This window comes from Ziziphus jujuba, chromosome 2, assembly GCF_031755915.1.
Source record: "Ziziphus jujuba cultivar Dongzao chromosome 2, ASM3175591v1".
Taxonomy (NCBI): Eukaryota; Viridiplantae; Streptophyta; class Magnoliopsida; order Rosales; family Rhamnaceae; genus Ziziphus; species Ziziphus jujuba.
The window spans coordinates 19,551,760-19,575,173 of record NC_083380.1 but is presented as its reverse complement, the minus strand read 5'-3'; the positions used below and the strand labels follow the sequence as shown (position 1 = coordinate 19,575,173).

Genomic DNA, 23,414 nt, shown 5'->3' with positions numbered 1-23,414 from the left:
TTTCACCCTCGGAGTTTCCCTTTTCTCCCGGCCCACAGCGTCGATGCCGCTGCCCGGATCGCGCCGAACGCCTGCGGACCTGCTGCGCTGCTTCTTTTCCTTATATCCATTCTTTAGCATCACCATGTCGGGTGCGATCATACGAGCACTAATGCACCGGATCCCATCAGAACTCCGAAGTTAAGCGTGCTTGGGCGAGAGTAGTACTAGGATGGGTGACCTCCTGGGAAGTCCTCGTGTTGCACCCCTTTTTTTTTTTTTTTTCCTCTCTTTCCCCGCGCCTTTCACCCTCGGAGTTTCCCTTTTCTCCCGGCCCGACCGAGGGAACTCGCTCGGTGGGCCGGTGCGTCGATGCCGCTGCCCGGATCGCGCCGAACGCATGCGGACCTGCTGCGCTGCTTCTTTTCCTTATATCCATTCTTTAGCATCACCATGTTGGGTGCGATCATACCAGCACTAATGCACCGGATCCCATCAGAACTCCGAAGTTAAGCGTGCTTGGGCGAGAGTAGTACTAGGATGGGTGACCTCCTGGGAAGTCCTCGTGTTGCACCCCTTTTTTTTTTTTTTTTTCCTCTCTTTCCCCGCGCCTTTCACCCTCGGAGTTTCCCTTTTATCCCGGCCCGACCGAGGGAACTCGCTCGGTGGGACGGTGCGTCGATGCCGCTGCCCGGATCGCGCCGAACGCATGCGGACCTGCTGCGCTGCTTCTTTTCCTTATATCCATTCTTTAGCATCACCATGTCGGGTGCGATCATACCAGCACTAATGCACCGGATCCCATCAGAACTCCGAAGTTAAGCGTGCTTGGGCGAGAGTAGTACTAGGATGGGTGACCTCCTGGGAAGTCCTCGTGTTGAACCCCTTTTTTTTTTTTTTTTCCTCTCTTTCCCCGCGCCTTTCACCCTCGGAGTTTCCCTTTTCTCCCGGCCCGACCGAGGGAACTCGCTCGGTGGGCCGGTGGGTCGATGCCGCTGCCCGGATCGCGCCGAACGCATGCGGACCTGCTGCGCTGCTTCTTTTCCTTATATCCATTCTTTAGCATCACCATGTCGGGTGCGATCATACCAGCACTAATGCACCGGATCCCATCAGAACTCCGAAGTTAAGCGTGCTTGGGCGAGAGTAGTACTAGGATGGGTGACCTCCTGGGAAGTCCTCGTGTTGCACCCCTTTTTTTTTTTTTTTCCTCTCTTTCCCCGCGCCTTTCACCCTCGGAGTTTCCCTTTTCTCCCGGCCCGACCGAGGGAACTCGCTCGGTGGGCCGGTGCGTCGATGCCGCTGCCCGGATCGCGCCGAACGCCTGCGGACCTGCTGCGCTGCTTCTTTTCCTTATATCCATTCTTTAGCATCACCATGTCGGGTGCGATCATACCAGCACTAATGCACCGGATCCCATCAGAACTCCGAAGTTAAGCGTGCTTGGGCGAGAGTAGTACTAGGATGGGTGACCTCCTGGGAAGTCCTCGTGTTGCACCCCTTTTTTTTTTTTTTTTTCCTCTCTTTCCCCGCGCCTTTCACCCTCGGAGTTTCCCTTTTCTCCCGGCCCGACCGAGGGAACTCGCTCGGTGGGCCGGTGCGTCGATGCCGCTGCCCGGATCGCGCCGAACGCATGCGGACCTGCTGCGCTGCTTCTTTTCCTTATATCCATTCTTTAGCATCACCATGTCGGGTGCGATCATACCAGCACTAATGCACCGGATCCCATCAGAACTCCGAAGTTAAGCGTGCTTGGGCGAGAGTAGTACTAGGATGGGTGACCTCCTGGGAAGTCCTCGTGTTGCACCCCTTTTTTTTTTTTTTTCCCTCTCTTTCCCCGCGCCTTTCACCCTCGGAGTTTTCCTTTTCTCCCGGCCCGACCGAGGGAACTCGCTCGGTGGGCCGGTGCGTCGATGCCGCTGCCCGGATCGCGCCGAACGCATGCGGACCTGCTGCGCTGCTTCTTTTCCTTATATCCATTCTTTAGCATCACCATGTCGGGTGCGATCATACCAGCACTAACGCACCGGATCCCATCAGAACTCCGAAGTTAAGCGTGCTTGGGCGAGAGTAGTACTAGGATGGGTGACCTCCTGGGAAGTCCTCGTGTTGCACCCTTTTTTTTTTTTTTTTCCTCTCTTTCCCCGCGCCTTTCACCCTCGGAGTTTCCCTTTTCTCCCGGCCCGACCGAGGGAACTCGCTCGGTGGGCCGGTGCGTCGATGCCGCTGCCCGGATCGCGCCGAACGCCTGCGGACCTGCTGCGCTGCTTCTTTTCCTTATATCCATTCTTTAGCATCACCATGTCGGGTGCGATCATACGAGCACTAATGCACCGGATCCCATCAGAACTCCGAAGTTAAGCGTGCTTGGGCGAGAGTAGTAGTAGGATGGGTGACCTCCTGGGAAGTCCTCGTGTTGCACCCCTTTTTTTTTTTTTTTTCCTCTCTTTCCCCGCGCCTTTCACCCTCGGAGTTTCCCTTTTCTCCCGGCCCGACCGAGGGAACTCGCTCGGTGGGCCGGTGCGTCGATGCCGCTGCCCGGATCGCGCCGAACGCCTGCGGACCTGCTGCGCTGCTTCTTTTCCTTATATCCATTCTTTAGCATCACCATGTCGGGTGCGATCATACCAGCACTAATGCACCGGATCCCATCAGAACTCCGAAGTTAAGCGTGCTTGGGCGAGAGTAGTACTAGGATGGGTGACCTCCTGGGAAGTCCTCGTGTTGCACCCCTTTTTTTTTTTTTTTTTCCTCTCTTTCCCCGCGCCTTTCACCCTCGGAGTTTCCCTTTTCTCCCGGCCCGACCGAGGGAACTCGCTCGGTGGGCCGGTGCGTCGATGCCGCTGCCCGGATCGCGCCGAACGCATGCGGACCTGCTGCGCTGCTTCTTTTCCTTATATCCATTCTTTAGCATCACCATGTCGGGTGCGATCATACCAGCACTAATGCACCGGATCCCATCAGAACTCCGAAGTTAAGCGTGCTTGGGCGAGAGTAGTACTAGGATGGGTGACCTCCTGGGAAGTCCTCGTGTTGCACCCCTTTTTTTTTTTTTTTTCCCTCTCTTTCCCCGCGCCTTTCACCCTCGGAGTTTTCCTTTTCTCCCGGCCCGACCGAGGGAACTCGCTCGGTGGGCCGGTGCGTCGATGCCGCTGCCCGGATCGCGCCGAACGCATGCGGACCTGCTGCGCTGCTTCTTTTCCTTATATCCATTCTTTAGCATCACCATGTCGGGTGCGATCATACCAGCACTAACGCACCGGATCCCATCAGAACTCCGAAGTTAAGCGTGCTTGGGCGAGAGTAGTACTAGGATGGGTGACCTCCTGGGAAGTCCTCGTGTTGCACCCTTTTTTTTTTTTTTTCCTCTCTTTCCCCGCGCCTTTCACCCTCGGAGTTTCCCTTTTCTCCCGGCCCGACCGAGGGAACTCGCTCGGTGGGCCGGTGCGTCGATGCCGCTGCCCGGATCGCGCCGAACGCCTGCGGACCTGCTGCGCTGCTTCTTTTCCTTATATCCATTCTTTAGCATCACCATGTCGGGTGCGATCATACGAGCACTAATGCACCGGATCCCATCAGAACTCCGAAGTTAAGCGTGCTTGGGCGAGAGTAGTAGTAGGATGGGTGACCTCCTGGGAAGTCCTCGTGTTGCACCCCTTTTTTTTTTTTTTTTCCTCTCTTTCCCCGCGCCTTTCACCCTCGGAGTTTCCCTTTTCTCCCGGCCCGACCGAGGGAACTCGCTCGGTGGGCCGGTGCGTCGATGCCGCTGCCCGGATCGCGCCGAACGCATGCGGACCTGCTGCGCTGCTTCTTTTCCTTATATCCATTCTTTAGCATCACCATGTCGGGTGCGATCATACCAGCACTAATGCACCGGATCCCATCAGAACTCCGAAGTTAAGCGTGCTTGGGCGAGAGTAGTACTAGGATGGGTGACCTCCTGGGAAGTCCTCGTGTTGCACCCCTTTTTTTTTTTTTTTTCCTCTCTTTCCCCGCGCCTTTCACCCTCGGAGTTTCCCTTTTCTCCCGGCCCGACCGAGGGAACTCGCTCGGTGGGCCGGTGCGTCGATGCCGCTGCCCGGATCGCGCCGAACGCCTGCGGACCTGCTGCGCTGCTTCTTTTCCTTATATCCATTCTTTAGCATCACCATGTCGGGTGCGATCATACCAGCACTAATGCACCGGATCCCATCAGAACTCCGAAGTTAAGCGTGCTTGGGCGAGAGTAGTACTAGGATGGGTGACCTCCTGGGAAGTCCTCGTGTTGCACCCCTTTTTTTTTTTTTTTTCCTCTCTTTCCCCGCGCCTTTCACCCTCGGAGTTTCCCTTTTATCCCGGCCCGACCGAGGGAACTCGCTCGGTGGGACGGTGCGTCGATGCCGCTGCCCGGATCGCGCCGAACGCATGCGGACCTGCTGCGCTGCTTCTTTTCCTTATATCCATTCTTTAGCATCACCATGTCGGGTGCGATCATACCAGCACTAATGCACCGGATCCCATCAGAACTCCGAAGTTAAGCGTGCTTGGGCGAGAGTAGTACTAGGATGGGTGACCTCTTGGGAAGTCCTCGTGTTGAACCCCTTTTTTTTTTTTTTTCCTCTCTTTCCCCGCGCCTTTCACCCTCGGAGTTTCCCTTTTCTCCCGGCCCGACCGAGGGAACTCGCTCGGTGGGCCGGTGCGTCGATGCCGCTGCCCGGATCGCGCCGAACGCATGCGGACCTGCTGCGCTGCTTCTTTTCCTTATATCCATTCTTTAGCATCACCATGTCGGGTGCGATCATACCAGCACTAATGCACCGGATCCAATCAGAACTCCGAAGTTAAGCGTGCTTGGGCGAGAGTAGTACTAGGATGGGTGACCTCCTGGGAAGTCCTCGTGTTGCACCCCTTTTTTTTTTTTTTTTTTCCTCTCTTTCCCCGCGCCTTTCACCCTCGGAGTTTCCCTTTTCTCCCAGCCCGACCGAGGGAACTCGCTCGGTGGGCCGGTGCGTCGATGCCGCTGCCCGGATCGCGCCGAACGCATGCGGACCTGCTGCGCTGCTTCTTTTCCTTATATCCATTCTTTAGCATCACCATGTCGGGTGCGATCATACCAGCACTAATGCACCGGATCCCATCAGAACTCCGAAGTTAAGCGTGCTTGGGCGAGAGTAGTACTAGGATGGGTGACCTCCTGGGAAGTCCTCGTGTTGCACCCCTTTTTTTTTTTTTTTTCCTCTCTTTCCCCGCGCCTTTCACCCTCGGAGTTTCCCTTTTCTCCCGGCCCGACCGAGGGAACTCGCTCGGTGGGCCGGTGCGTCGATGCCGCTGCCCGGATCGCGCCGAACGCCTGCGGACCTGCTGCGCTGCTTCTTTTCCTTATATCCATTCTTTAGCATCACCATGTCGGGTGCGATCATACCAGCACTAATGCACCGGATCCCATCAGAACTCCGAAGTTAAGCGTGCTTGGGCGAGAGTAGTACTAGGATGGGTGACCTCCTGGGAAGTCCTCGTGTTGCACCCCTTTTTTTTTTTTTTTTCCTCTCTTTCCCCGCGCCTTTCACCCTCGGAGTTTCCCTTTTATCCCGGCCCGACCGAGGGAACTCGCTCGGTGGGACGGTGCGTCGATGCCGCTGCCCGGATCGCGCCGAACGCATGCGGACCTGCTGCGCTGCTTCTTTTCCTTATATCCATTCTTTAGCATCACCATGTCGGGTGCGATCATACCAGCACTAATGCACCGGATCCCATCAGAACTCCGAAGTTAAGCGTGCTTGGGCGAGAGTAGTACTAGGATGGGTGACCTCTTGGGAAGTCCTCGTGTTGAACCCCTTTTTTTTTTTTTTTCCTCTCTTTCCCCGCGCCTTTCACCCTCGGAGTTTCCCTTTTCTCCCGGCCCGACCGAGGGAACTCGCTCGGTGGGCCGGTGCGTCGATGCCGCTGCCCGGATCGCGCCGAACGCATGCGGACCTGCTGCGCTGCTTCTTTTCCTTATATCCATTCTTTAGCATCACCATGTCGGGTGCGATCATACCAGCACTAATGCACCGGATCCCATCAGAACTCCGAAGTTAAGCGTGCTTGGGCGAGAGTAGTACTAGGATGGGTGACCTCTTGGGAAGTCCTCGTGTTGAACCCCTTTTTTTTTTTTTTTCCTCTCTTTCCCCGCGCCTTTCACCCTCGGAGTTTCCCTTTTCTCCCGGCCCGACCGAGGGAACTCGCTCGGTGGGCCGGTGCGTCGATGCCGCTGCCCGGATCGCGCCGAACGCATGCGGACCTGCTGCGCTGCTTCTTTTCCTTATATCCATTCTTTAGCATCACCATGTCGGGTGCGATCATACCAGCACTAATGCACCGGATCCCATCAGAACTCCGAAGTTAAGCGTGCTTGGGCGAGAGTAGTACTAGGATGGGTGACCTCCTGGGAAGTCCTCGTGTTGCACCCCTTTTTTTTTTTTTTCCTCTCTTTCCCCGCGCCTTTCACCCTCGGAGTTTCCCTTTTCTCCCGGCCCGACCGAGGGAACTCGCTCGGTGGGCCGGTGCGTCGATGCCGCTGCCCGGATCGCGCCGAACGCCTGCGGACCTGCTGCGCTGCTTCTTTTCCTTATATCCATTCTTTAGCATCACCATGTCGGGTGCGATCATACCAGCACTAATGCACCGGATCCCATCAGAACTCCGAAGTTAAGCGTGCTTGGGCGAGAGTAGTACTAGGATGGGTGACCTCCTGGGAAGTCCTCGTGTTGCACCCCTTTTTTTTTTTTTTTTTCCTCTCTTTCCCCGCGCCTTTCACCCTCGGAGTTTCCCTTTTCTCCCGGCCCGACCGAGGGAACTCGCTCGGTGGGCCGGTGCGTCGATGCCGCTGCCCGGATCGCGCCGAACGCATGCGGACCTGCTGCGCTGCTTCTTTTCCTTATATCCATTCTTTAGCATCACCATGTCGGGTGCGATCATACCAGCACTAATGCACCGGATCCAATCAGAACTCCGAAGTTAAGCGTGCTTGGGCGAGAGTAGTACTAGGATGGGTGACCTCCTGGGAAGTCCTCGTGTTGCACCCCTTTTTTTTTTTTTTTTTTCCTCTCTTTCCCCGCGCCTTTCACCCTCGGAGTTTCCCTTTTCTCCCAGCCCGACCGAGGGAACTCGCTCGGTGGGCCGGTGCGTCGATGCCGCTGCCCGGATCGCGCCGAACGCATGCGGACCTGCTGCGCTGCTTCTTTTCCTTATATCCATTCTTTAGCATCACCATGTGGGGTGCGATCATACCAGCACTAATGCACCGGATCCCATCAGAACTTCGAAGTTAAGCGTGCTTGGGCGAGAGTAGTACTAGGATGGGTGACCTCCTGGGAAGTCCTCGTGTTGCACCCTTTTTTTTTTTTTTTTTCCTCTCTTTCCCCGCGCCTTTCACCCTCGGAGTTTCCCTTTTCTCCCGGCCCGACCGAGGGAACTCGCTCGGTGGGCCGGTGGGTCGATGCCGCTGCCCGGATCGCGCCGAACGCATGCGGACCTGCTCCGCTGCTTCTTTTCCTTATATCCATTCTTTAGCATCACCATGTGGGGTGCGATCATACCAGCACTAATGCACCGGATCCCATCAGAACTCCGAAGTTAAGCGTGCTTGGGCGAGAGTAGTACAAGGATGGGTGACCTCCTGGGAAGTCCTCGTGTTGCACCCTTTTTTTTTTTTTTTTCCTCTCTTTGCCCGCGCCTTTCACCCTCGGAGTTTCCCTTTTCTCCCGGCCCGACCGAGGGAACTCGCTCGGTGGGCCGGTGCGTCGATGCCGCTGCCCGGATCGCGCCGAACGCCTGCGGACCTGCTGCGCTGCTTCTTTTCCTTATATCCATTCTTTAGCATCACCATGTCGGGTGCGATCATACCAGCACTAATTCACCGGATCCCATCAGAACTCCGAAGTTAAGCGTGCTTGGGCGAGAGTAGTACTAGGATGGGTGACCTCCTTGGAAGTCCTCGTGTTGCACCCTTTTTTTTTTTTTTTTCCTCTCTTTCCCCGCGCCTTTCACCCTCGGAGTTTCCCTTTTCTCCCGGCCCGACCGAGGGAACTCGCTCGGTGGGCCGGTGCGTCGATGCCGCTGCCCGGATCGCGCCGAACGCCTGCGGACCTGCTGCGCTGCTTCTTTTCCTTATATCCATTCTTTAGCATCACCATGTCGGGTGCGATCATACCAGCACTAATGCACCGGATCCCATCAGAACTCCGAAGTTAAGCGTGCTTGGGCGAGAGTAGTACTAGGATGGGTGACCTCCTGGGAAGTCCTCGTGTTGCACCCCTTTTTTTTTTTTTTTTCCTCTCTTTCCCCGCGCCTTTCACCCTCGGAGTTTCCCTTTTCTCCCGGCCCGACCGAGGGAACTCGCTCGGTGGGCCGGTGCGTCGATGCCGCTGCCCGGATCGCGCCGAACGCCTGCGGACCTGCTGCGCTGCTTCTTTTCCTTATATCCATTCTTTAGCATCACCATGTCGGGTGCGATCATACCAGCACTAATGCACCGGATCCCATCAGAACTCCGAAGTTAAGCGTGCTTGGGCGAGAGTAGTACTAGGATGGGTGACCTCCTGGGAAGTCCTCGTGTTGCACCCCTTTTTTTTTTTTTTTTTCCTCTCTTTCCCCGCGCCTTTCACCCTCGGAGTTTCCCTTTTCTCCCGGCCCGACCGAGGGAACTCGCTCGGTGGGCCGGTGCGTCGATGCCGCTGCCCGGATCGCGCCGAACGCATGCGGACCTGCTGCGCTGCTTCTTTTCCTTATATCCATTCTTTAGCATCACCATGTCGGGTGCGATCATACCAGCACTAATGCACCGGATCCCATCAGAACTCCGAAGTTAAGCGTGCTTGGGCGAGAGTAGTACTAGGATGGGTGACCTCCTGGGAAGTCCTCGTGTTGCACCCCTTTTTTTTTTTTTTTTCCCTCTCTTTCCCCGCGCCTTTCACCCTCGGAGTTTTCCTTTTCTCCCGGCCCGACCGAGGGAACTCGCTCGGTGGGCCGGTGCGTCGATGCCGCTGCCCGGATCGCGCCGAACGCATGCGGACCTGCTGCGCTGCTTCTTTTCCTTATATCCATTCTTTAGCATCACCATGTCGGGTGCGATCATACCAGCACTAACGCACCGGATCCCATCAGAACTCCGAAGTTAAGCGTGCTTGGGCGAGAGTAGTACTAGGATGGGTGACCTCCTGGGAAGTCCTCGTGTTGCACCCTTTTTTTTTTTTTTTCCTCTCTTTCCCCGCGCCTTTCACCCTCGGAGTTTCCCTTTTCTCCCGGCCCGACCGAGGGAACTCGCTCGGTGGGCCGGTGCGTCGATGCCGCTGCCCGGATCGCGCCGAACGCCTGCGGACCTGCTGCGCTGCTTCTTTTCCTTATATCCATTCTTTAGCATCACCATGTCGGGTGCGATCATACGAGCACTAATGCACCGGATCCCATCAGAACTCCGAAGTTAAGCGTGCTTGGGCGAGAGTAGTACTAGGATGGGTGACCTCCTGGGAAGTCCTCGTGTTGCACCCCTTTTTTTTTTTTTTTTCCTCTCTTTCCCCGCGTCTTTCACCCTCGGAGTTTCCCTTTTCTCCCGGCCCGACCGAGGGAACTCGCTCGGTGGGCCGGTGCGTCGATGCCGCTGCCCGGATCGCGCCGAACGCATGCGGACCTGCTGCGCTGCTTCTTTTCCTTATATCCATTCTTTAGCATCACCATGTCGGGTGCGATCATACCAGCACTAATGCACCGGATCCCATCAGAACTCCGAAGTTAAGCGTGCTTGGGCGAGAGTAGTACTAGGATGGGTGACCTCCTGGGAAGTCCTCGTGTTGCACCCCTTTTTTTTTTTTTTTTTCCTCTCTTTCCCCGCGCCTTTCACCCTCGGAGTTTCCCTTTTATCCCGGCCCGACCGAGGGAACTCGCTCGGTGGGACGGTGCGTCGATGCCGCTGCCCGGATCGCGCCGAACGCATGCGGACCTGCTGCGCTGCTTCTTTTCCTTATATCCATTCTTTAGCATCACCATGTCGGGTGCGATCATACCAGCACTAATGCACCGGATCCCATCAGAACTCCGAAGTTAAGCGTGCTTGGGCGAGAGTAGTACTAGGATGGGTGACCTCCTGGGAAGTCCTCGTGTTGAACCCCTTTTTTTTTTTTTTTCCTCTCTTTCCCCGCGCCTTTCACCCTCGGAGTTTCCCTTTTCTCCCGGCCCGACCGAGGGAACTCGCTCGGTGGGCCGGTGGGTCGATGCCGCTGCCCGGATCGCGCCGAACGCATGCGGACCTGCTGCGCTGCTTCTTTTCCTTATATCCATTCTTTAGCATCACCATGTCGGGTGCGATCATACCAGCACTAATGCACCGGATCCCATCAGAACTCCGAAGTTAAGCGTGCTTGGGCGAGAGTAGTACTAGGATGGGTGACCTCCTGGGAAGTCCTCGTGTTGCACCCCTTTTTTTTTTTTTTTCCTCTCTTTCCCCGCGCCTTTCACCCTCGGAGTTTCCCTTTTCTCCCGGCCCGACCGAGGGAACTCGCTCGGTGGGCCGGTGCGTCGATGCCGCTGCCCGGATCGCGCCGAACGCCTGCGGACCTGCTGCGCTGCTTCTTTTCCTTATATCCATTCTTTAGCATCACCATGTCGGGTGCGATCATACCAGCACTAATGCACCGGATCCCATCAGAACTCCGAAGTTAAGCGTGCTTGGGCGAGAGTAGTACTAGGATGGGTGACCTCCTGGGAAGTCCTCGTGTTGCACCCCTTTTTTTTTTTTTTTTCCTCTCTTTCCCCGCGCCTTTCACCCTCGGAGTTTCCCTTTTCTCCCGGCCCGACCGAGGGAACTCGCTCGGTGGGCCGGTGCGTCGATGCCGCTGCCCGGATCGCGCCGAACGCCTGCGGACCTGCTGCGCTGCTTCTTTTCCTTATATCCATTCTTTAGCATCACCATGTCGGGTGCGATCATACCAGCACTAATGCACCGGATCCCATCAGAACTCCGAAGTTAAGCGTGCTTGGGCGAGAGTAGTACTAGGATGGGTGACCTCCTGGGAAGTCCTCGTGTTGCACCCCTTTTTTTTTTTTTTTTTCCTCTCTTTCCCCGCGCCTTTCACCCTCGGAGTTTCCCTTTTATCCCGGCCCGACCGAGGGAACTCGCTCGGTGGGACGGTGCGTCGATGCCGCTGCCCGGATCGCGCCGAACGCATGCGGACCTGCTGCGCTGCTTCTTTTCCTTATATCCATTCTTTAGCATCACCATGTCGGGTGCGATCATACCAGCACTAATGCACCGGATCCCATCAGAACTCCGAAGTTAAGCGTGCTTGGGCGAGAGTAGTACTAGGATGGGTGACCTCCTGGGAAGTCCTCGTGTTGAACCCCTTTTTTTTTTTTTTTCCTCTCTTTCCCCGCGCCTTTCACCCTCGGAGTTTCCCTTTTCTCCCGGCCCGACCGAGGGAACTCGCTCGGTGGGCCGGTGCGTCGATGCCGCTGCCCGGATCGCGCCGAACGCATGCGGACCTGCTGCGCTGCTTCTTTTCCTTATATCCATTCTTTAGCATCACCATGTCGGGTGCGATCATACCAGCACTAATGCACCGGATCCCATCAGAACTCCGAAGTTAAGCGTGCTTGGGCGAGAGTAGTACTAGGATGGGTGACCTCCTGGGAAGTCCTCGTGTTGCACCCCTTTTTTTTTTTTTTCCTCTCTTTCCCCGCGCCTTTCACCCTCGGAGTTTCCCTTTTCTCCCGGCCCGACCGAGGGAACTCGCTCGGTGGGCCGGTGCGTCGATGCCGCTGCCCGGATCGCGCCGAACGCCTGCGGACCTGCTGCGCTGCTTCTTTTCCTTATATCCATTCTTTAGCATCACCATGTCGGGTGCGATCATACCAGCACTAATGCACCGGATCCCATCAGAACTCCGAAGTTAAGCGTGCTTGGGCGAGAGTAGTACTAGGATGGGTGACCTCCTGGGAAGTCCTCGTGTTGCACCCCTTTTTTTTTTTTTTTTTCCTCTCTTTCCCCGCGCCTTTCACCCTCGGAGTTTCCCTTTTCTCCCGGCCCGACCGAGGGAACTCGCTCGGTGGGCCGGTGCGTCGATGCCGCTGCCCGGATCGCGCCGAACGCATGCGGACCTGCTGCGCTGCTTCTTTTCCTTATATCCATTCTTTAGCATCACCATGTCGGGTGCGATCATACCAGCACTAATGTACCGGATCCAATCAGAACTCCGAAGTTAAGCGTGCTTGGGCGAGAGTAGTACTAGGATGGGTGACCTCCTGGGAAGTCCTCGTGTTGCACCCCTTTTTTTTTTTTTTTTCCTCTCTTTCCCCGCGCCTTTCACCCTCGGAGTTTCCCTTTTCTCCCAGCCCGACCGAGGGAACTCGCTCGGTGGGCCGGTGCGTCGATGCCGCTGCCCGGATCGCGCCGAACGCATGCGGACCTGCTGCGCTGCTTCTTTTCCTTATATCCATTCTTTAGCATCACCATGTGGGGTGCGATCATACCAGCACTAATGCACCGGATCCCATCAGAACTTCGAAGTTAAGCGTGCTTGGGCGAGAGTAGTACTAGGATGGGTGACCTCCTGGGAAGTCCTCGTGTTGCACCCCTTTTTTTTTTTTTTTTTCCTCTCTTTCCCCGCGCCTTTCACCCTCGGAGTTTCCCTTTTCTCCCGGCCCGACCGAGGGAACTCGCTCGGTGGGCCGGTGGGTCGATGCCGCTGCCCGGATCGCGCCGAACGCATGCGGACCTGCTCCGCTGCTTCTTTTCCCTATATCCATTCTTTAGCATCACCATGTGGGGTGCGATCATACCAGCACTAATGCACCGGATCCCATCAGAACTCCGAAGTTAAGCGTGCTTGGGCGAGAGTAGTACAAGGATGGGTGACCTCCTGGGAAGTCCTCGTGTTGCACCCTTTTTTTTTTTTTTTCCTCTCTTTGCCCGCGCCTTTCACCCTCGGAGTTTCCCTTTTCTCCCGGCCCGACCGAGGGAACTCGCTCGGTGGGCCGGTGCGTCGATGCCGCTGCCCGGATCGCGCCGAACGCCTGCGGACCTGCTGCGCTGCTTCTTTTCCTTATATCCATTCTTTAGCATCACCATGTCGGGTGCGATCATACCAGCACTAATTCACCGGATCCCATCAGAACTCCGAAGTTAAGCGTGCTTGGGCGAGAGTAGTACTAGGATGGGTGACCTCCTTGGAAGTCCTCGTGTTGCACCCTTTTTTTTTTTTTTTCCTCTCTTTCCCCGCGCCTTTCACCCTCGGAGTTTCCCTTTTCTCCCGGCCCGACCGAGGGAACTCGCTCGGTGGGCCGGTGCGTCGATGCCGCTGCCCGGATCGCGCCGAACGCCTGCGGACCTGCTGCGCTGCTTCTTTTCCTTATATCCATTCTTTAGCATCACCATGTCGGGTGCGATCATACCAGCACTAATGCACCGGATCCCATCAGAACTCTGAAGTTAAGCGTGCTTGGGCGAGAGTAGTACTAGGATGGGTGACCTCCTGGGAAGTCCTCGTGTTGCACCCCTTTTTTTTTTTTTTTCCTCTCTTTCCCCGCGCCTTTCACCCTCGGAGTTTCCCTTTTCTCCCGGCCCGACCGAGGGAACTCGCTCGGTGGGCCGGTGCGTCGATGCCGCTGCCCGGATCGCGCCGAACGCCTGCGGACCTGCTGCGCTGCTTCTTTTCCTTATATCCATTCTTTAGCATCACCATGTCGGGTGCGATCATACCAGCACTAATGCACCGGATCCCATCAGAACTCCGAAGTTAAGCGTGCTTGGGCGAGAGTAGTACTAGGATGGGTGACCTCCTGGGAAGTCCTCGTGTTGCACCCCTTTTTTTTTTTTTTTTCCTCTCTTTCCCCGCGCCTTTCACCCTCGGAGTTTCCCTTTTCTCCCGGCCCGACCGAGGGAACTCGCTCGGTGGGCCGGTGCGTCGATGCCGCTGCCCGGATCGCGCCGAACGCATGCGGACCTGCTGCGCTGCTTCTTTTCCTTATATCCATTCTTTAGCATCACCATGTTGGGTGCGATCATACCAGCACTAATGCACCGGATCCCATCAGAACTCCGAAGTTAAGCGTGCTTGGGCGAGAGTAGTACTAGGATGGGTGACCTCCTGGGAAGTCCTCGTGTTGCACCCTTTTTTTTTTTTTTTTTCCTCTCTTTCCCCGCGCCTTTCACCCTCGGAGTTTCCCTTTTCTCCCGGCCCGACCGAGGGAACTCGCTCGGTGGGCCGGTGCGTCGATGCCGCTGCCCGGATCGCGCCGAACGCCTGCGGACCTGCTGCGCTGCTTCTTTTCCTTATATCCATTCTTTAGCATCACCATGTCGGGTGTGATCATACCAGCACTAATGCACCGGATCCCATCAGAACTCCGAAGTTAAGCGTGCTTAGGCGAGAGTAGTACTAGGATGGGTGACCTCCTGGGAAGTCCTCGTGTTGCACCCCTTTTTTTTTTTTTTTTTCCTCTCTTTCCCCGCGCCTTTCACCCTCGGAGTTTCCCTTTTCTCCCGGCCCGACCGAGGGAACTCGCTCGGTGGGCCGGTGCGTCGATGCCGCTGCCCGGATCGCGCCGAACGCATGCGGACCTGCTGCGCTGCTTCTTTTCCTTATATCCATTCTTTAGCATCACCATGTCTGGTCCGATCATACCAGCACTAATGCACCGGATCCCATCAGAACTCCGAAGTTAAGCGTGCTTGGGCGAGAGTAGTACTAGGATGGGTGACCTCCTGGGAAGTCCTCGTGTTGCACCCATTTTTTTTTTTTTTCCTCTCTTTCCCCGCGCCTTTCACCCTCGGAGTTTCCCTTTTCTCCCGGCCCGACCGAGGGAACTCGCTCGGTGGGCCGGTGCGTCGATGCCGCTGCCCGGATCGCGCCGAACGCCTGCGGACCTGCTGCGCTGCTTCTTTTCCTTATATCCATTCTTTAGCATCACCATGTCGGGTGCGATCATACCAGCACTAATGCACCGGATCCCATCAGAACTCCGAAGTTAAGCGTGCTTGGGCGAGAGTAGTACTAGGATGGGTGACCTCCTGGGAAGTCCTCGTGTTGCACCCTTTTTTTTTTTTTTTTTCCTCTCTTTCCCCGCGCCTTTCACCCTCGGAGTTTCCCTTTTCTCCCAGCCCGACCGAGGGAACTCGCTCGGTGGGCCGGTGCGTCGATGCCGCTGCCCGGATCGCGCCGAACGCATGCGGACCTGCTGCGCTGCTTCTTTTCCTTATATCCATTCTTTAGCATCACCATGTGGGGTGCGATCATACCAGCACTAATGCACCGGATCCCATCAGAACTTCGAAGTTAAGCGTGCTTGGGCGAGAGTAGTACTAGGATGGGTGACCTCCTGGGAAGTCCTCGTGTTGCACCCCTTTTTTTTTTTTTTTTTCCTCTCTTTCCCCGCGCCTTTCACCCTCGGAGTTTCCCTTTTCTCCCGGCCCGACCGAGGGAACTCGCTCGGTGGGCCGGTGGGTCGATGCCGCTGCCCGGATCGCGCCGAACGCATGCGGACCTGCTCCGCTGCTTCTTTTCCTTATATCCATTCTTTAGCATCACCATGTGGGGTGCGATCATACCAGCACTAATGCACCGGATCCCATCAGAACTCCGAAGTTAAGCGTGCTTGGGCGAGAGTAGTACAAGGATGGGTGACCTCCTGGGAAGTCCTCGTGTTGCACCCTTTTTTTTTTTTTTTTCCTCTCTTTGCCCGCGCCTTTCACCCTCGGAGTTTCCCTTTTCTCCCGGCCCGACCGAGGGAACTCGCTCGGTGGGCCGGTGCGTCGATGCCGCTGCCCGGATCGCGCCGAACGCCTGCGGACCTGCTGCGCTGCTTCTTTTCCTTATATCCATTCTTTAGCATCACCATGTCGGGTGCGATCATACCAGCACTAATGCACCGGATCCCATCAGAACTCCGAAGTTAAGCGTGCTTGGGCGAGAGTAGTACTAGGATGGGTGACCTCCTGGGAAGTCCTCGTGTTGCACCCTTTTTTTTTTTTTTTTTTCCTCTCTTTCCCCGCGCCTTTCACCCTCGGAGTTTCCCTTTTCTCCCAGCCCGACCGAGGGAACTCGCTCGGTGGGCCGGTGCGTCGATGCCGCTGCCCGGATCGCGCCGAACGCATGCGGACCTGCTGCGCTGCTTCTTTTCCTTATATCCATTCTTTAGCATCACCATGTGGGGTGCGATCATACCAGCACTAATGCACCGGATCCCATCAGAACTTCGAAGTTAAGCGTGCTTGGGCGAGAGTAGTACTAGGATGGGTGACCTCCTGGGAAGTCCTCGTGTTGCACCCCTTTTTTTTTTTTTTTTTCCTCTCTTTCCCCGCGCCTTTCACCCTCGGAGTTTCCCTTTTCTCCCGGCCCGACCGAGGGAACTCGCTCGGTGGGCCGGTGGGTCGATGCCGCTGCCCGGATCGCGCCGAACGCATGCGGACCTGCTCCGCTGCTTCTTTTCCTTATATCCATTCTTTAGCATCACCATGTGGGGTGCGATCATACCAGCACTAATGCACCGGATCCCATCAGAACTCCGAAGTTAAGCGTGCTTGGGCGAGAGTAGTACAAGGATGGGTGACCTCCTGGGAAGTCCTCGTGTTGCACCCTTTTTTTTTTTTTTTTCCTCTCTTTGCCCGCGCCTTTCACCCTCGGAGTTTCCCTTTTCTCCCGGCCCGACCGAGGGAACTCGCTCGGTGGGCCGGTGCGTCGATGCCGCTGCCCGGATCGCGCCGAACGCCTGCGGACCTGCTGCGCTGCTTCTTTTCCTTATATCCATTCTTTAGCATCACCATGTCGGGTGCGATCATACCAGCACTAATTCACCGGATCCCATCAGAACTCCGAAGTTAAGCGTGCTTGGGCGAGAGTAGTACTAGGATGGGTGACCTCCTTGGAAGTCCTCGTGTTGCACCCTTTTTTTTTTTTTTTTCCTCTCTTTCCCCGCGCCTTTCACCCTCGGAGTTTCCCTTTTCTCCCGGCCCGACCGAGGGAACTCGCTCGGTGGGCCGGTGCGTCGATGCCGCTGCCCGGATCGCGCCGAACGCCTGCGGACCTGCTGCGCTGCTTCTTTTCCTTATATCCATTCTTTAGCATCACCATGTCGGGTGCGATCATACCAGCACTAATGCACCGGATCCCATCAGAACTCCGAAGTTAAGCGTGCTTGGGCGAGAGTAGTACTAGGATGGGTGACCTCCTGGGAAGTCCTCGTGTTGCACCCCTTTTTTTTTTTTTTTTCCTCTCTTTCCCCGCGCCTTTCACCCTCGGAGTTTCCCTTTTCTCCCGGCCCGACCGAGGGAACTCGCTCGGTGGGCCGGTGCGTCGATGCCGCTGCCCGGATCGCGCCGAACGCCTGCGGACCTGCTGCGCTGCTTCTTTTCCTTATATCCATTCTTTAGCATCACCATGTCGGGTGCGATCATACCAGCACTAATTCACCGGATCCCATCAGAACTCCGAAGTTAAGCGTGCTTGGGCGAGAGTAGTACTAGGATGGGTGACCTCCTTGGAAGTCCTCGTGTTGCACCCTTTTTTTTTTTTTTTTTCCTCTCTTTCCCCGCGCCATTCACCCTCGGAGTTTCCCTTTTCTCCCGGCCCGACCGAGGGAACTCGCTCGGTGGGCCGGTGCGTCGATGCCGCTGCCCGGATCGCGCCGAACGCCTGCGGACTTGCTGCGCTGCTTCTTTTCCTTATATCCATTCTTTAGCATCACCATGTCGGGTGCGATCATACCAGCACTAATGCACCGGATCCCATCAGAACTCCGAAGTTAAGCGTGCTTGGGCGAGAGTAGTACTAGGATGGGTGACCTCCTGGGAAGTCCTCGTGTTGCACCCCTTTTTTTTTTTTTTTTTCCTCTCTTTCCCCGCGCCTTTCACCCTCGGAGTTTCCCTTTTCTCCCGGCCCGACCGAGGGAACTCGCTCGGTGGGCCGGTGCGTCGATGCCGCTGCCCGGATCGCGCCGAACGCATGCGGACCTGCTGCGCTGCTTCTTTTCCTTATATCCATTCTTTAGCATCACCATGTCGGGTGCGATCATACCAGCACTAATGCACCGGATCCCATCAGAACTCCGAAGTTAAGCGTGCTTGGGCGAGAGTAGTACTAGGATGGGTGACCTCCTGGGAAGTCCTCGTGTTGCACCCTTTTTTTTTTTTTTTCCTCTCTTTCCCCGCGCCTTTCACCCTCGGAGTTTCCCTTTTCTCCCGGCCCGACCGAGGGAACTCGCTCGGTGGGCCGGTGCGTCGATGCCGCTGCCCGGATCGCGCCGAACGCATGCGGACCTGCTGCGCTGCTTCTTTTCCTTATATCCATTCTTTAGCATCACCATGTGGGGTGCGATCATACCAGCACTAATGCACCGGATCCCATCAGAACTTCGAAGTTAAGCGTGCTTGGGCGAGAGTAGTACTAGGATGGGTGACCTCCTGGGAAGTCCTCGTGTTGCACCCTTTTTTTTTTTTTTTTTCCTCTCTTTCCCCGCGCCTTTCACCCTCGGAGTTTCCCTTTTCTCCCGGCCCGACCAAGGGAACTCGCTCGGTGGGCCGGTGGGTCGATGCCGCTGCCCGGATCGCGCCGAACGCATGCGGACCTGCTCCGCTGCTTCTTTTCCTTATATCCATTCTTTAGCATCACCATGTGGGGTGCGATCATACCAGCACTAATGCACCGGATCCCATCAGAACTCCGAAGTTAAGCGTGCTTGGGCGAGAGTAGTACAAGGATGGGTGACCTCCTGGGAAGTCCTCGTGTTGCACCCTTTTTTTTTTTTTTTTCCTCTCTTTGCCCGCGCCTTTCACCCTCGGAGTTTCCCTTTTCTCCCGGCCCGACCGAGGGAACTCGCTCGGTGGGCCGGTGCGTCGATGCCGCTGCCCGGATCGCGCCGAACGCCTGCGGACCTGCTGCGCTGCTTCTTTTCCTTATATCCATTCTTTAGCATCACCATGTCGGGTGCGATCATACCAGCACTAATTCACCGGATCCCATCAGAACTCCGAAGTTAAGCGTGCTTGGGCGAGAGTAGTACTAGGATGGGTGACCTCCTTGGAAGTCCTCGTGTTGCACCCTTTTTTTTTTTTTTTTCCTCTCTTTCCCCGCGCCTTTCACCCTCGGAGTTTCCCTTTTCTCCCGGCCCGACCGAGGGAACTCGCTCGGTGGGCCGGTGCGTCGATGCCGCTGCCCGGATCGCGCCGAACGCCTGCGGACCTGCTGCGCTGCTTCTTTTCCTTATATCCATTCTTTAGCATCACCATGTCGGGTGCGATCATACCAGCACTAATGCACCGGATCCCATCAGAACTTCGAAGTTAAGCGTGCTTGGGCGAGAGTAGTACTAGGATTGGTGACCTCCTGGGAAGTCCTCGTGTTGCACCCCTTTTTTTTTTTTTTTTCCTCTCTTTCCCCGCGCCTTTCACCCTCGGAGTTTCCCTTTTCTCCCGGCCCGACCGAGGGAACTCGCTCGGTGGGCCGGTGGGTCGATGCCGCTGCCCGGATCGCGCCGAACGCATGCGGACCTGCTCCGCTGCTTCTTTTCCTTATATCCATTCTTTAGCATCACCATGTGGGGTGCGATCATACCAGCACTAATTCACCGGATCCCATCAGAACTCCGAAGTTAAGCGTGCTTGGGCGAGAGTAGTACAAGGATGGGTGACCTCCTGGGAAGTCCTCGTGTTGCACCCTTTTTTTTTTTTTTTTCCTCTCTTTGCCCGCGCCTTTCACCCTCGGAGTTTCCCTTTTCTCCCGGCCCGACCGAGGGAACTCGCTCGGTGGGCCGGTGCGTCGATGCCGCTGCCCGGATCGCGCCGAACGCCTGCGGACCTGCTGCGCTGCTTCTTTTCCTTATATCCATTCTTTAGCATCACCATGTCGGGTGCGATCATACCAGCACTAATTCACCGGATCCCATCAGAACTCCGAAGTTAAGCGTGCTTGGGCGAGAGTAGTACTAGGATGGGTGACCTCCTTGGAAGTCCTCGTGTTGCACCCTTTTTTTTTTTTTTTCCTCTCTTTCCCCGCGCCTTTCACCCTCGGAGTTTCCCTTTTCTCCCGGCCCGACCGAGGGAACTCGCTCGGTGGGCCGGTGCGTCGATGCCGCTGCCCGGATCGCGCCGAACGCCTGCGGACCTGCTGCGCTGCTTCTTTTCCTTATATCCATTCTTTAGCATCACCATGTCGGGTGCGATCATACCAGCACTAATGCACCGGATCCCATCAGAACTCCGAAGTTAAGCGTGCTTGGGCGAGAGTAGTACTGGGATGGGTGACCTCCTGGGAAGTCCTCGTGTTGCACCCCTTTTTTTTTTTTTTTTTCCTCCCTTTCCCCGCGCCTTTCACCCTCGGAGTTTCCCTTTTCTCCCGGCCCGACCGAGGGAACTCGCTCGGTGGGCCGGTGCGTCGATGCCGCTGCCCGGATCGCGCCGAACGCCTGCGGACCTGCTGCGCTGCTTCTTTTCCTTATATCCATTCTTTAGCATCACCATGTCGGGTGCGATCATACTAGCACTAATGCACCGGATCCCATCAGAACTCCGAAGTTAAGCGTGCTTGGGCGAGAGTAGTACTAGGATGGGTGACCTCCTGGGAAGTCCTCGTGTTGAACCCCTTTTTTTTTTTTTTTTCCTCTCTTTCCCCGCGCCTTTCACCCTCGGAGTTTCCCTTTTCTCCCGGCCCGACCGAGGGAACTCGCTCGGTGGGCCGGTGCGTCGATGCCGCTGCCCGGATCGCGCCGAACGCATGCGGACCTGCTGCGCTGCTTCTTTTCCTTATATCCATTCTTTAGCATCACCATATCGGGTGCGATCATACCAGCACTAATGCACCGGATCCCATCAGAACTCCGAAGTTAAGCGTGCTTGGGCGAGAGTAGTACTAGGATGGGTGACCTCCTGGGAAGTCCTCGTGTTGCACCCCTTTTTTTTTTTTTTTTTCCTCTCTTTCCCCGCGCCTTTCACCCTCGGAGTTTCCCTTTTCTCCCGGCCCGACCGAGGGAACTCGCTCGGTGGGCCGGTGCGTCGATGCCGCAGCCCGGATCGCGCCGAACGCCTGCGGACCTGCTGCGCTGCTTCTTTTCCTTATATCCATTCTTTAGCATCACCATGTCTGGTGCGATCATACCAGCACTAATGCACCGGATCCCATCAGAACTCCGAAGTTAAGCGTGCTTGGGCGAGAGTAGTACTAGGATGGGTGACCTCCTGGGAAGTCCTCGTGTTGCACCCTTTTTTTTTTTTTTTTTCCTCTCTTTCCCCGCGCCTTTCACCCTCGGAGTTTCCCTTTTCTCCCAGCCCGACCGAGGGAACTCGCTCGGTGGGCCGGTGCGTCGATGCCGCTGCCCGGATCGCGCCGAACGCATGCGGACCTGCTGCGCTGCTTCTTTTCCTTATATCCATTCTTTAGCATCACCATGTGGGGTGCGATCATACCAGCACTAATGCACCGGATCCCATCAGAACTTCGAAGTTAAGCGTGCTTGGGCGAGAGTAGTACTAGGATTGGTGACCTCCTGGGAAGTCCTCGTGTTGCACCCCTTTTTTTTTTTTTTTTCCTCTCTTTCCCCGCGCCTTTCACCCTCGGAGTTTCCCTTTTCTCCCGGCCCGACCGAGGGAACTCGCTCGGTGGGCCGGTGGGTCGATGCCGCTGCCCGGATCGCGCCGAACGCATGCGGACCTGCTCCGCTGCTTCTTTTCCTTATATCCATTCTTTAGCATCACCATGTGGGGTGCGATCATACCAGCACTAATGCACCGGATCCCATCAGAACTCCGAAGTTAAGCGTGCTTGGGCGAGAGTAGTACAAGGATGGGTGACCTCCTGGGAAGTCCTCGTGTTGCACCCTTTTTTTTTTTTTTTTCCTCTCTTTGCCCGCGCCTTTCACCCTCGGAGTTTCCCTTTTCTCCCGGCCCGACCGAGGGAACTCGCTCGGTGGGCCGGTGCGTCGATGCCGCTGCCCGGATCGCGCCGAACGCCTGCGGACCTGCTGCGCTGCTTCTTTTCCTTATATCCATTCTTTAGCATCACCATGTCGGGTGCGATCATACCAGCACTAATTCACCGGATCCCATCAGAACTCCGAAGTTAAGCGTGCTTGGGCGAGAGTAGTACTAGGATGGGTGACCTCCTGGGAAGTCCTCGTGTTGCACCCCTTTTTTTTTTTTTTTTTCCTCTCTTTCCCCGCTCCTTTCACCCTCGGAGTTTCCCTTTTCTCCCGGCCCGACCGAGGGAACTCGCTCGGTGGGCCGGTGCGTCGATGCCGCTGCCCGGATCGCGCCGAACGCCTGCGGACCTGCTGCGCTGCTTCTTTTCCTTATATCCATTCTTTAGCATCACCATGTCGGGTGCGATCATACCAGCACTAATGCACCGGATCCCATCAGAACTCCGAAGTTAAGCGTGCTTGGGCGAGAGTAGTACTAGGATGGGTGACCTCCTGGGAAGTCCTCGTGTTGAACCCCTTTTTTTTTTTTTTTTCCTCTCTTTCCCCGCGCCTTTCACCCTCGGAGTTTCCCTTTTCTCCCGGCCCGACCGAGGGAACTCGCTCGGTGGGCCGGTGCGTCGATGCCGCTGCCCGGATCGCGCCGAACGCATGCGGACCTGCTGCGCTGCTTCTTTTCCTTATATCCATTCTTTAGCATCACCATATCGGGTGCGATCATACCAGCACTAATGCACCGGATCCCATTAGAACTCCGAAGTTAAGCGTGCTTGGGCGAGAGTAGTACTAGGATGGGTGACCTCCTGGGAAGTCCTCGTGTTGCACCCCTTTTTTTTTTTTTTTTCCTCTCTTTCCCCGCGCCTTTCACCCTCGGAGTTTCCCTTTTCTCCCGGCCCGACCGAGGGAACTCGCTCGGTGGGCCGGTGCGTCGATGCCGCTGCCCGGATCGCGCCGAACGCCTGCGGACCTGCTGCGCTGCTTCTTTTCCTTATATCCATTCTTTAGCATCACCATGTCGGGTGCGATCATACCAGCACTAATGCACCGGATCCCATCAGAACTCCGAAGTTAAGCGTGCTTGGGCGAGAGTAGTACTAGGATGGGTGACCTCCTGGGAAGTCCTCGTGTTGCACCCTTTTTTTTTTTTTTTTTCCTCTCTTTCCCCGCGCCTTTCACCCTCGGAGTTTCCCTTTTCTCCCAGCCCGACCGAGGGAACTCGCTCGGTGGGCCGGTGCGTCGATGCCGCTGCCCGGATCGCGCCGAACGCATGCGGACCTGCTGCGCTGCTTCTTTTCCTTATATCCATTCTTTAGCATCACCATGTGGGGTGCGATCATACCAGCACTAATGCACCGGATCCCATCAGAACTTCGAAGTTAAGCGTGCTTGGGCGAGAGTAGTACTAGGATTGGTGACCTCCTGGGAAGTCCTCGTGTTGCACCCCTTTTTTTTTTTTTTTTCCTCTCTTTCCCCGCGCCTTTCACCCTCGGAGTTTCCCTTTTCTCCCGGCCCGACCGAGGGAA

General features: G+C 56.3%; 76 non-coding genes across 76 annotated transcripts; all 76 read left to right on the top strand.

The window, feature by feature from the left end:
* Window positions 1-129: 129 nt before the first annotated feature.
* On the top strand, window positions 130-248 carry LOC132801821 (5S ribosomal RNA). Its single transcript, XR_009636942.1, has one exon. It is a non-coding gene; the product is annotated as a 5S ribosomal RNA (ribosomal RNA).
* A 189-nt stretch (window positions 249-437) lies between these two features.
* On the top strand, window positions 438-556 carry LOC132800903 (5S ribosomal RNA). The gene has a single exon (XR_009636019.1). It is a non-coding gene; the product is annotated as a 5S ribosomal RNA (ribosomal RNA).
* Window positions 557-746: 190 nt separating this feature from the next.
* LOC132801940 (5S ribosomal RNA) lies at window positions 747-865 on the top strand. The gene has a single exon (XR_009637061.1). It is a non-coding gene; the product is annotated as a 5S ribosomal RNA (ribosomal RNA).
* Window positions 866-1,054: 189 nt separating this feature from the next.
* On the top strand, window positions 1,055-1,173 carry LOC132800902 (5S ribosomal RNA). The gene has a single exon (XR_009636018.1). It is a non-coding gene; the product is annotated as a 5S ribosomal RNA (ribosomal RNA).
* A 188-nt stretch (window positions 1,174-1,361) lies between these two features.
* On the top strand, window positions 1,362-1,480 carry LOC132800901 (5S ribosomal RNA). The gene has a single exon (XR_009636017.1). It is a non-coding gene; the product is annotated as a 5S ribosomal RNA (ribosomal RNA).
* Window positions 1,481-1,670: 190 nt separating this feature from the next.
* Window positions 1,671-1,789, top strand: LOC132800900 (5S ribosomal RNA). The gene has a single exon (XR_009636016.1). It is a non-coding gene; the product is annotated as a 5S ribosomal RNA (ribosomal RNA).
* Window positions 1,790-1,978: 189 nt separating this feature from the next.
* On the top strand, window positions 1,979-2,097 carry LOC132801263 (5S ribosomal RNA). The gene has a single exon (XR_009636379.1). It is a non-coding gene; the product is annotated as a 5S ribosomal RNA (ribosomal RNA).
* A 188-nt stretch (window positions 2,098-2,285) lies between these two features.
* Window positions 2,286-2,404, top strand: LOC132802063 (5S ribosomal RNA). The gene has a single exon (XR_009637184.1). It is a non-coding gene; the product is annotated as a 5S ribosomal RNA (ribosomal RNA).
* A 189-nt stretch (window positions 2,405-2,593) lies between these two features.
* LOC132800899 (5S ribosomal RNA) lies at window positions 2,594-2,712 on the top strand. Its single transcript, XR_009636015.1, has one exon. It is a non-coding gene; the product is annotated as a 5S ribosomal RNA (ribosomal RNA).
* A 190-nt stretch (window positions 2,713-2,902) lies between these two features.
* Window positions 2,903-3,021, top strand: LOC132800898 (5S ribosomal RNA). Its single transcript, XR_009636014.1, has one exon. It is a non-coding gene; the product is annotated as a 5S ribosomal RNA (ribosomal RNA).
* A 190-nt stretch (window positions 3,022-3,211) lies between these two features.
* LOC132801261 (5S ribosomal RNA) lies at window positions 3,212-3,330 on the top strand. The gene has a single exon (XR_009636377.1). It is a non-coding gene; the product is annotated as a 5S ribosomal RNA (ribosomal RNA).
* A 187-nt stretch (window positions 3,331-3,517) lies between these two features.
* Window positions 3,518-3,636, top strand: LOC132802062 (5S ribosomal RNA). Its single transcript, XR_009637183.1, has one exon. It is a non-coding gene; the product is annotated as a 5S ribosomal RNA (ribosomal RNA).
* A 189-nt stretch (window positions 3,637-3,825) lies between these two features.
* On the top strand, window positions 3,826-3,944 carry LOC132800897 (5S ribosomal RNA). The gene has a single exon (XR_009636013.1). It is a non-coding gene; the product is annotated as a 5S ribosomal RNA (ribosomal RNA).
* A 189-nt stretch (window positions 3,945-4,133) lies between these two features.
* LOC132800896 (5S ribosomal RNA) lies at window positions 4,134-4,252 on the top strand. The gene has a single exon (XR_009636012.1). It is a non-coding gene; the product is annotated as a 5S ribosomal RNA (ribosomal RNA).
* A 189-nt stretch (window positions 4,253-4,441) lies between these two features.
* Window positions 4,442-4,560, top strand: LOC132802007 (5S ribosomal RNA). Its single transcript, XR_009637128.1, has one exon. It is a non-coding gene; the product is annotated as a 5S ribosomal RNA (ribosomal RNA).
* Window positions 4,561-4,748: 188 nt separating this feature from the next.
* On the top strand, window positions 4,749-4,867 carry LOC132801814 (5S ribosomal RNA). Its single transcript, XR_009636935.1, has one exon. It is a non-coding gene; the product is annotated as a 5S ribosomal RNA (ribosomal RNA).
* A 191-nt stretch (window positions 4,868-5,058) lies between these two features.
* Window positions 5,059-5,177, top strand: LOC132800894 (5S ribosomal RNA). Its single transcript, XR_009636010.1, has one exon. It is a non-coding gene; the product is annotated as a 5S ribosomal RNA (ribosomal RNA).
* Window positions 5,178-5,366: 189 nt separating this feature from the next.
* Window positions 5,367-5,485, top strand: LOC132800893 (5S ribosomal RNA). Its single transcript, XR_009636009.1, has one exon. It is a non-coding gene; the product is annotated as a 5S ribosomal RNA (ribosomal RNA).
* A 189-nt stretch (window positions 5,486-5,674) lies between these two features.
* LOC132802006 (5S ribosomal RNA) lies at window positions 5,675-5,793 on the top strand. The gene has a single exon (XR_009637127.1). It is a non-coding gene; the product is annotated as a 5S ribosomal RNA (ribosomal RNA).
* Window positions 5,794-5,981: 188 nt separating this feature from the next.
* LOC132802005 (5S ribosomal RNA) lies at window positions 5,982-6,100 on the top strand. The gene has a single exon (XR_009637126.1). It is a non-coding gene; the product is annotated as a 5S ribosomal RNA (ribosomal RNA).
* A 188-nt stretch (window positions 6,101-6,288) lies between these two features.
* Window positions 6,289-6,407, top strand: LOC132800892 (5S ribosomal RNA). Its single transcript, XR_009636008.1, has one exon. It is a non-coding gene; the product is annotated as a 5S ribosomal RNA (ribosomal RNA).
* Window positions 6,408-6,594: 187 nt separating this feature from the next.
* Window positions 6,595-6,713, top strand: LOC132800891 (5S ribosomal RNA). The gene has a single exon (XR_009636007.1). It is a non-coding gene; the product is annotated as a 5S ribosomal RNA (ribosomal RNA).
* Window positions 6,714-6,903: 190 nt separating this feature from the next.
* Window positions 6,904-7,022, top strand: LOC132801813 (5S ribosomal RNA). Its single transcript, XR_009636934.1, has one exon. It is a non-coding gene; the product is annotated as a 5S ribosomal RNA (ribosomal RNA).
* Window positions 7,023-7,213: 191 nt separating this feature from the next.
* LOC132801703 (5S ribosomal RNA) lies at window positions 7,214-7,332 on the top strand. Its single transcript, XR_009636823.1, has one exon. It is a non-coding gene; the product is annotated as a 5S ribosomal RNA (ribosomal RNA).
* Window positions 7,333-7,521: 189 nt separating this feature from the next.
* LOC132801766 (5S ribosomal RNA) lies at window positions 7,522-7,640 on the top strand. The gene has a single exon (XR_009636886.1). It is a non-coding gene; the product is annotated as a 5S ribosomal RNA (ribosomal RNA).
* Window positions 7,641-7,828: 188 nt separating this feature from the next.
* On the top strand, window positions 7,829-7,947 carry LOC132801909 (5S ribosomal RNA). The gene has a single exon (XR_009637030.1). It is a non-coding gene; the product is annotated as a 5S ribosomal RNA (ribosomal RNA).
* A 188-nt stretch (window positions 7,948-8,135) lies between these two features.
* On the top strand, window positions 8,136-8,254 carry LOC132800890 (5S ribosomal RNA). Its single transcript, XR_009636006.1, has one exon. It is a non-coding gene; the product is annotated as a 5S ribosomal RNA (ribosomal RNA).
* A 189-nt stretch (window positions 8,255-8,443) lies between these two features.
* On the top strand, window positions 8,444-8,562 carry LOC132800888 (5S ribosomal RNA). The gene has a single exon (XR_009636004.1). It is a non-coding gene; the product is annotated as a 5S ribosomal RNA (ribosomal RNA).
* Window positions 8,563-8,752: 190 nt separating this feature from the next.
* On the top strand, window positions 8,753-8,871 carry LOC132800887 (5S ribosomal RNA). Its single transcript, XR_009636003.1, has one exon. It is a non-coding gene; the product is annotated as a 5S ribosomal RNA (ribosomal RNA).
* Window positions 8,872-9,061: 190 nt separating this feature from the next.
* On the top strand, window positions 9,062-9,180 carry LOC132801260 (5S ribosomal RNA). The gene has a single exon (XR_009636376.1). It is a non-coding gene; the product is annotated as a 5S ribosomal RNA (ribosomal RNA).
* Window positions 9,181-9,367: 187 nt separating this feature from the next.
* Window positions 9,368-9,486, top strand: LOC132801820 (5S ribosomal RNA). The gene has a single exon (XR_009636941.1). It is a non-coding gene; the product is annotated as a 5S ribosomal RNA (ribosomal RNA).
* A 189-nt stretch (window positions 9,487-9,675) lies between these two features.
* On the top strand, window positions 9,676-9,794 carry LOC132800886 (5S ribosomal RNA). The gene has a single exon (XR_009636002.1). It is a non-coding gene; the product is annotated as a 5S ribosomal RNA (ribosomal RNA).
* A 190-nt stretch (window positions 9,795-9,984) lies between these two features.
* On the top strand, window positions 9,985-10,103 carry LOC132801939 (5S ribosomal RNA). The gene has a single exon (XR_009637060.1). It is a non-coding gene; the product is annotated as a 5S ribosomal RNA (ribosomal RNA).
* Window positions 10,104-10,291: 188 nt separating this feature from the next.
* On the top strand, window positions 10,292-10,410 carry LOC132800885 (5S ribosomal RNA). Its single transcript, XR_009636001.1, has one exon. It is a non-coding gene; the product is annotated as a 5S ribosomal RNA (ribosomal RNA).
* A 188-nt stretch (window positions 10,411-10,598) lies between these two features.
* LOC132800884 (5S ribosomal RNA) lies at window positions 10,599-10,717 on the top strand. Its single transcript, XR_009636000.1, has one exon. It is a non-coding gene; the product is annotated as a 5S ribosomal RNA (ribosomal RNA).
* Window positions 10,718-10,906: 189 nt separating this feature from the next.
* Window positions 10,907-11,025, top strand: LOC132800882 (5S ribosomal RNA). The gene has a single exon (XR_009635998.1). It is a non-coding gene; the product is annotated as a 5S ribosomal RNA (ribosomal RNA).
* A 190-nt stretch (window positions 11,026-11,215) lies between these two features.
* LOC132801938 (5S ribosomal RNA) lies at window positions 11,216-11,334 on the top strand. Its single transcript, XR_009637059.1, has one exon. It is a non-coding gene; the product is annotated as a 5S ribosomal RNA (ribosomal RNA).
* A 188-nt stretch (window positions 11,335-11,522) lies between these two features.
* LOC132800881 (5S ribosomal RNA) lies at window positions 11,523-11,641 on the top strand. The gene has a single exon (XR_009635997.1). It is a non-coding gene; the product is annotated as a 5S ribosomal RNA (ribosomal RNA).
* A 187-nt stretch (window positions 11,642-11,828) lies between these two features.
* On the top strand, window positions 11,829-11,947 carry LOC132800880 (5S ribosomal RNA). The gene has a single exon (XR_009635996.1). It is a non-coding gene; the product is annotated as a 5S ribosomal RNA (ribosomal RNA).
* Window positions 11,948-12,137: 190 nt separating this feature from the next.
* On the top strand, window positions 12,138-12,256 carry LOC132801999 (5S ribosomal RNA). The gene has a single exon (XR_009637120.1). It is a non-coding gene; the product is annotated as a 5S ribosomal RNA (ribosomal RNA).
* Window positions 12,257-12,445: 189 nt separating this feature from the next.
* On the top strand, window positions 12,446-12,564 carry LOC132801614 (5S ribosomal RNA). The gene has a single exon (XR_009636734.1). It is a non-coding gene; the product is annotated as a 5S ribosomal RNA (ribosomal RNA).
* A 190-nt stretch (window positions 12,565-12,754) lies between these two features.
* Window positions 12,755-12,873, top strand: LOC132801765 (5S ribosomal RNA). Its single transcript, XR_009636885.1, has one exon. It is a non-coding gene; the product is annotated as a 5S ribosomal RNA (ribosomal RNA).
* A 187-nt stretch (window positions 12,874-13,060) lies between these two features.
* LOC132801907 (5S ribosomal RNA) lies at window positions 13,061-13,179 on the top strand. The gene has a single exon (XR_009637028.1). It is a non-coding gene; the product is annotated as a 5S ribosomal RNA (ribosomal RNA).
* A 187-nt stretch (window positions 13,180-13,366) lies between these two features.
* LOC132801513 (5S ribosomal RNA) lies at window positions 13,367-13,485 on the top strand. Its single transcript, XR_009636629.1, has one exon. It is a non-coding gene; the product is annotated as a 5S ribosomal RNA (ribosomal RNA).
* Window positions 13,486-13,673: 188 nt separating this feature from the next.
* Window positions 13,674-13,792, top strand: LOC132800879 (5S ribosomal RNA). Its single transcript, XR_009635995.1, has one exon. It is a non-coding gene; the product is annotated as a 5S ribosomal RNA (ribosomal RNA).
* Window positions 13,793-13,981: 189 nt separating this feature from the next.
* On the top strand, window positions 13,982-14,100 carry LOC132801200 (5S ribosomal RNA). Its single transcript, XR_009636316.1, has one exon. It is a non-coding gene; the product is annotated as a 5S ribosomal RNA (ribosomal RNA).
* Window positions 14,101-14,289: 189 nt separating this feature from the next.
* LOC132801913 (5S ribosomal RNA) lies at window positions 14,290-14,408 on the top strand. The gene has a single exon (XR_009637034.1). It is a non-coding gene; the product is annotated as a 5S ribosomal RNA (ribosomal RNA).
* A 190-nt stretch (window positions 14,409-14,598) lies between these two features.
* LOC132802117 (5S ribosomal RNA) lies at window positions 14,599-14,717 on the top strand. The gene has a single exon (XR_009637238.1). It is a non-coding gene; the product is annotated as a 5S ribosomal RNA (ribosomal RNA).
* A 187-nt stretch (window positions 14,718-14,904) lies between these two features.
* Window positions 14,905-15,023, top strand: LOC132801199 (5S ribosomal RNA). The gene has a single exon (XR_009636315.1). It is a non-coding gene; the product is annotated as a 5S ribosomal RNA (ribosomal RNA).
* A 189-nt stretch (window positions 15,024-15,212) lies between these two features.
* On the top strand, window positions 15,213-15,331 carry LOC132801613 (5S ribosomal RNA). Its single transcript, XR_009636733.1, has one exon. It is a non-coding gene; the product is annotated as a 5S ribosomal RNA (ribosomal RNA).
* Window positions 15,332-15,521: 190 nt separating this feature from the next.
* Window positions 15,522-15,640, top strand: LOC132801764 (5S ribosomal RNA). Its single transcript, XR_009636884.1, has one exon. It is a non-coding gene; the product is annotated as a 5S ribosomal RNA (ribosomal RNA).
* Window positions 15,641-15,828: 188 nt separating this feature from the next.
* On the top strand, window positions 15,829-15,947 carry LOC132801198 (5S ribosomal RNA). The gene has a single exon (XR_009636314.1). It is a non-coding gene; the product is annotated as a 5S ribosomal RNA (ribosomal RNA).
* A 190-nt stretch (window positions 15,948-16,137) lies between these two features.
* Window positions 16,138-16,256, top strand: LOC132801612 (5S ribosomal RNA). Its single transcript, XR_009636732.1, has one exon. It is a non-coding gene; the product is annotated as a 5S ribosomal RNA (ribosomal RNA).
* Window positions 16,257-16,446: 190 nt separating this feature from the next.
* On the top strand, window positions 16,447-16,565 carry LOC132801762 (5S ribosomal RNA). Its single transcript, XR_009636882.1, has one exon. It is a non-coding gene; the product is annotated as a 5S ribosomal RNA (ribosomal RNA).
* A 188-nt stretch (window positions 16,566-16,753) lies between these two features.
* On the top strand, window positions 16,754-16,872 carry LOC132801906 (5S ribosomal RNA). Its single transcript, XR_009637027.1, has one exon. It is a non-coding gene; the product is annotated as a 5S ribosomal RNA (ribosomal RNA).
* A 188-nt stretch (window positions 16,873-17,060) lies between these two features.
* LOC132800878 (5S ribosomal RNA) lies at window positions 17,061-17,179 on the top strand. Its single transcript, XR_009635993.1, has one exon. It is a non-coding gene; the product is annotated as a 5S ribosomal RNA (ribosomal RNA).
* A 189-nt stretch (window positions 17,180-17,368) lies between these two features.
* LOC132801905 (5S ribosomal RNA) lies at window positions 17,369-17,487 on the top strand. The gene has a single exon (XR_009637026.1). It is a non-coding gene; the product is annotated as a 5S ribosomal RNA (ribosomal RNA).
* Window positions 17,488-17,676: 189 nt separating this feature from the next.
* LOC132800877 (5S ribosomal RNA) lies at window positions 17,677-17,795 on the top strand. The gene has a single exon (XR_009635992.1). It is a non-coding gene; the product is annotated as a 5S ribosomal RNA (ribosomal RNA).
* Window positions 17,796-17,985: 190 nt separating this feature from the next.
* On the top strand, window positions 17,986-18,104 carry LOC132801197 (5S ribosomal RNA). Its single transcript, XR_009636313.1, has one exon. It is a non-coding gene; the product is annotated as a 5S ribosomal RNA (ribosomal RNA).
* Window positions 18,105-18,291: 187 nt separating this feature from the next.
* On the top strand, window positions 18,292-18,410 carry LOC132801702 (5S ribosomal RNA). Its single transcript, XR_009636822.1, has one exon. It is a non-coding gene; the product is annotated as a 5S ribosomal RNA (ribosomal RNA).
* Window positions 18,411-18,599: 189 nt separating this feature from the next.
* On the top strand, window positions 18,600-18,718 carry LOC132801761 (5S ribosomal RNA). Its single transcript, XR_009636881.1, has one exon. It is a non-coding gene; the product is annotated as a 5S ribosomal RNA (ribosomal RNA).
* A 188-nt stretch (window positions 18,719-18,906) lies between these two features.
* LOC132801904 (5S ribosomal RNA) lies at window positions 18,907-19,025 on the top strand. Its single transcript, XR_009637025.1, has one exon. It is a non-coding gene; the product is annotated as a 5S ribosomal RNA (ribosomal RNA).
* A 188-nt stretch (window positions 19,026-19,213) lies between these two features.
* Window positions 19,214-19,332, top strand: LOC132802128 (5S ribosomal RNA). Its single transcript, XR_009637250.1, has one exon. It is a non-coding gene; the product is annotated as a 5S ribosomal RNA (ribosomal RNA).
* Window positions 19,333-19,521: 189 nt separating this feature from the next.
* On the top strand, window positions 19,522-19,640 carry LOC132801996 (5S ribosomal RNA). Its single transcript, XR_009637117.1, has one exon. It is a non-coding gene; the product is annotated as a 5S ribosomal RNA (ribosomal RNA).
* Window positions 19,641-19,828: 188 nt separating this feature from the next.
* On the top strand, window positions 19,829-19,947 carry LOC132801903 (5S ribosomal RNA). The gene has a single exon (XR_009637024.1). It is a non-coding gene; the product is annotated as a 5S ribosomal RNA (ribosomal RNA).
* Window positions 19,948-20,134: 187 nt separating this feature from the next.
* Window positions 20,135-20,253, top strand: LOC132800968 (5S ribosomal RNA). The gene has a single exon (XR_009636084.1). It is a non-coding gene; the product is annotated as a 5S ribosomal RNA (ribosomal RNA).
* Window positions 20,254-20,443: 190 nt separating this feature from the next.
* On the top strand, window positions 20,444-20,562 carry LOC132802090 (5S ribosomal RNA). Its single transcript, XR_009637211.1, has one exon. It is a non-coding gene; the product is annotated as a 5S ribosomal RNA (ribosomal RNA).
* A 189-nt stretch (window positions 20,563-20,751) lies between these two features.
* On the top strand, window positions 20,752-20,870 carry LOC132800876 (5S ribosomal RNA). Its single transcript, XR_009635991.1, has one exon. It is a non-coding gene; the product is annotated as a 5S ribosomal RNA (ribosomal RNA).
* Window positions 20,871-21,060: 190 nt separating this feature from the next.
* LOC132801557 (5S ribosomal RNA) lies at window positions 21,061-21,179 on the top strand. The gene has a single exon (XR_009636674.1). It is a non-coding gene; the product is annotated as a 5S ribosomal RNA (ribosomal RNA).
* Window positions 21,180-21,368: 189 nt separating this feature from the next.
* Window positions 21,369-21,487, top strand: LOC132802127 (5S ribosomal RNA). The gene has a single exon (XR_009637249.1). It is a non-coding gene; the product is annotated as a 5S ribosomal RNA (ribosomal RNA).
* A 189-nt stretch (window positions 21,488-21,676) lies between these two features.
* LOC132801760 (5S ribosomal RNA) lies at window positions 21,677-21,795 on the top strand. Its single transcript, XR_009636880.1, has one exon. It is a non-coding gene; the product is annotated as a 5S ribosomal RNA (ribosomal RNA).
* Window positions 21,796-21,983: 188 nt separating this feature from the next.
* Window positions 21,984-22,102, top strand: LOC132801476 (5S ribosomal RNA). The gene has a single exon (XR_009636592.1). It is a non-coding gene; the product is annotated as a 5S ribosomal RNA (ribosomal RNA).
* Window positions 22,103-22,292: 190 nt separating this feature from the next.
* On the top strand, window positions 22,293-22,411 carry LOC132801937 (5S ribosomal RNA). Its single transcript, XR_009637058.1, has one exon. It is a non-coding gene; the product is annotated as a 5S ribosomal RNA (ribosomal RNA).
* A 189-nt stretch (window positions 22,412-22,600) lies between these two features.
* On the top strand, window positions 22,601-22,719 carry LOC132801270 (5S ribosomal RNA). The gene has a single exon (XR_009636386.1). It is a non-coding gene; the product is annotated as a 5S ribosomal RNA (ribosomal RNA).
* Window positions 22,720-22,908: 189 nt separating this feature from the next.
* On the top strand, window positions 22,909-23,027 carry LOC132801196 (5S ribosomal RNA). The gene has a single exon (XR_009636312.1). It is a non-coding gene; the product is annotated as a 5S ribosomal RNA (ribosomal RNA).
* A 189-nt stretch (window positions 23,028-23,216) lies between these two features.
* On the top strand, window positions 23,217-23,335 carry LOC132802126 (5S ribosomal RNA). The gene has a single exon (XR_009637248.1). It is a non-coding gene; the product is annotated as a 5S ribosomal RNA (ribosomal RNA).
* The last annotated feature ends 79 nt before the right edge of the window (window positions 23,336-23,414 follow it).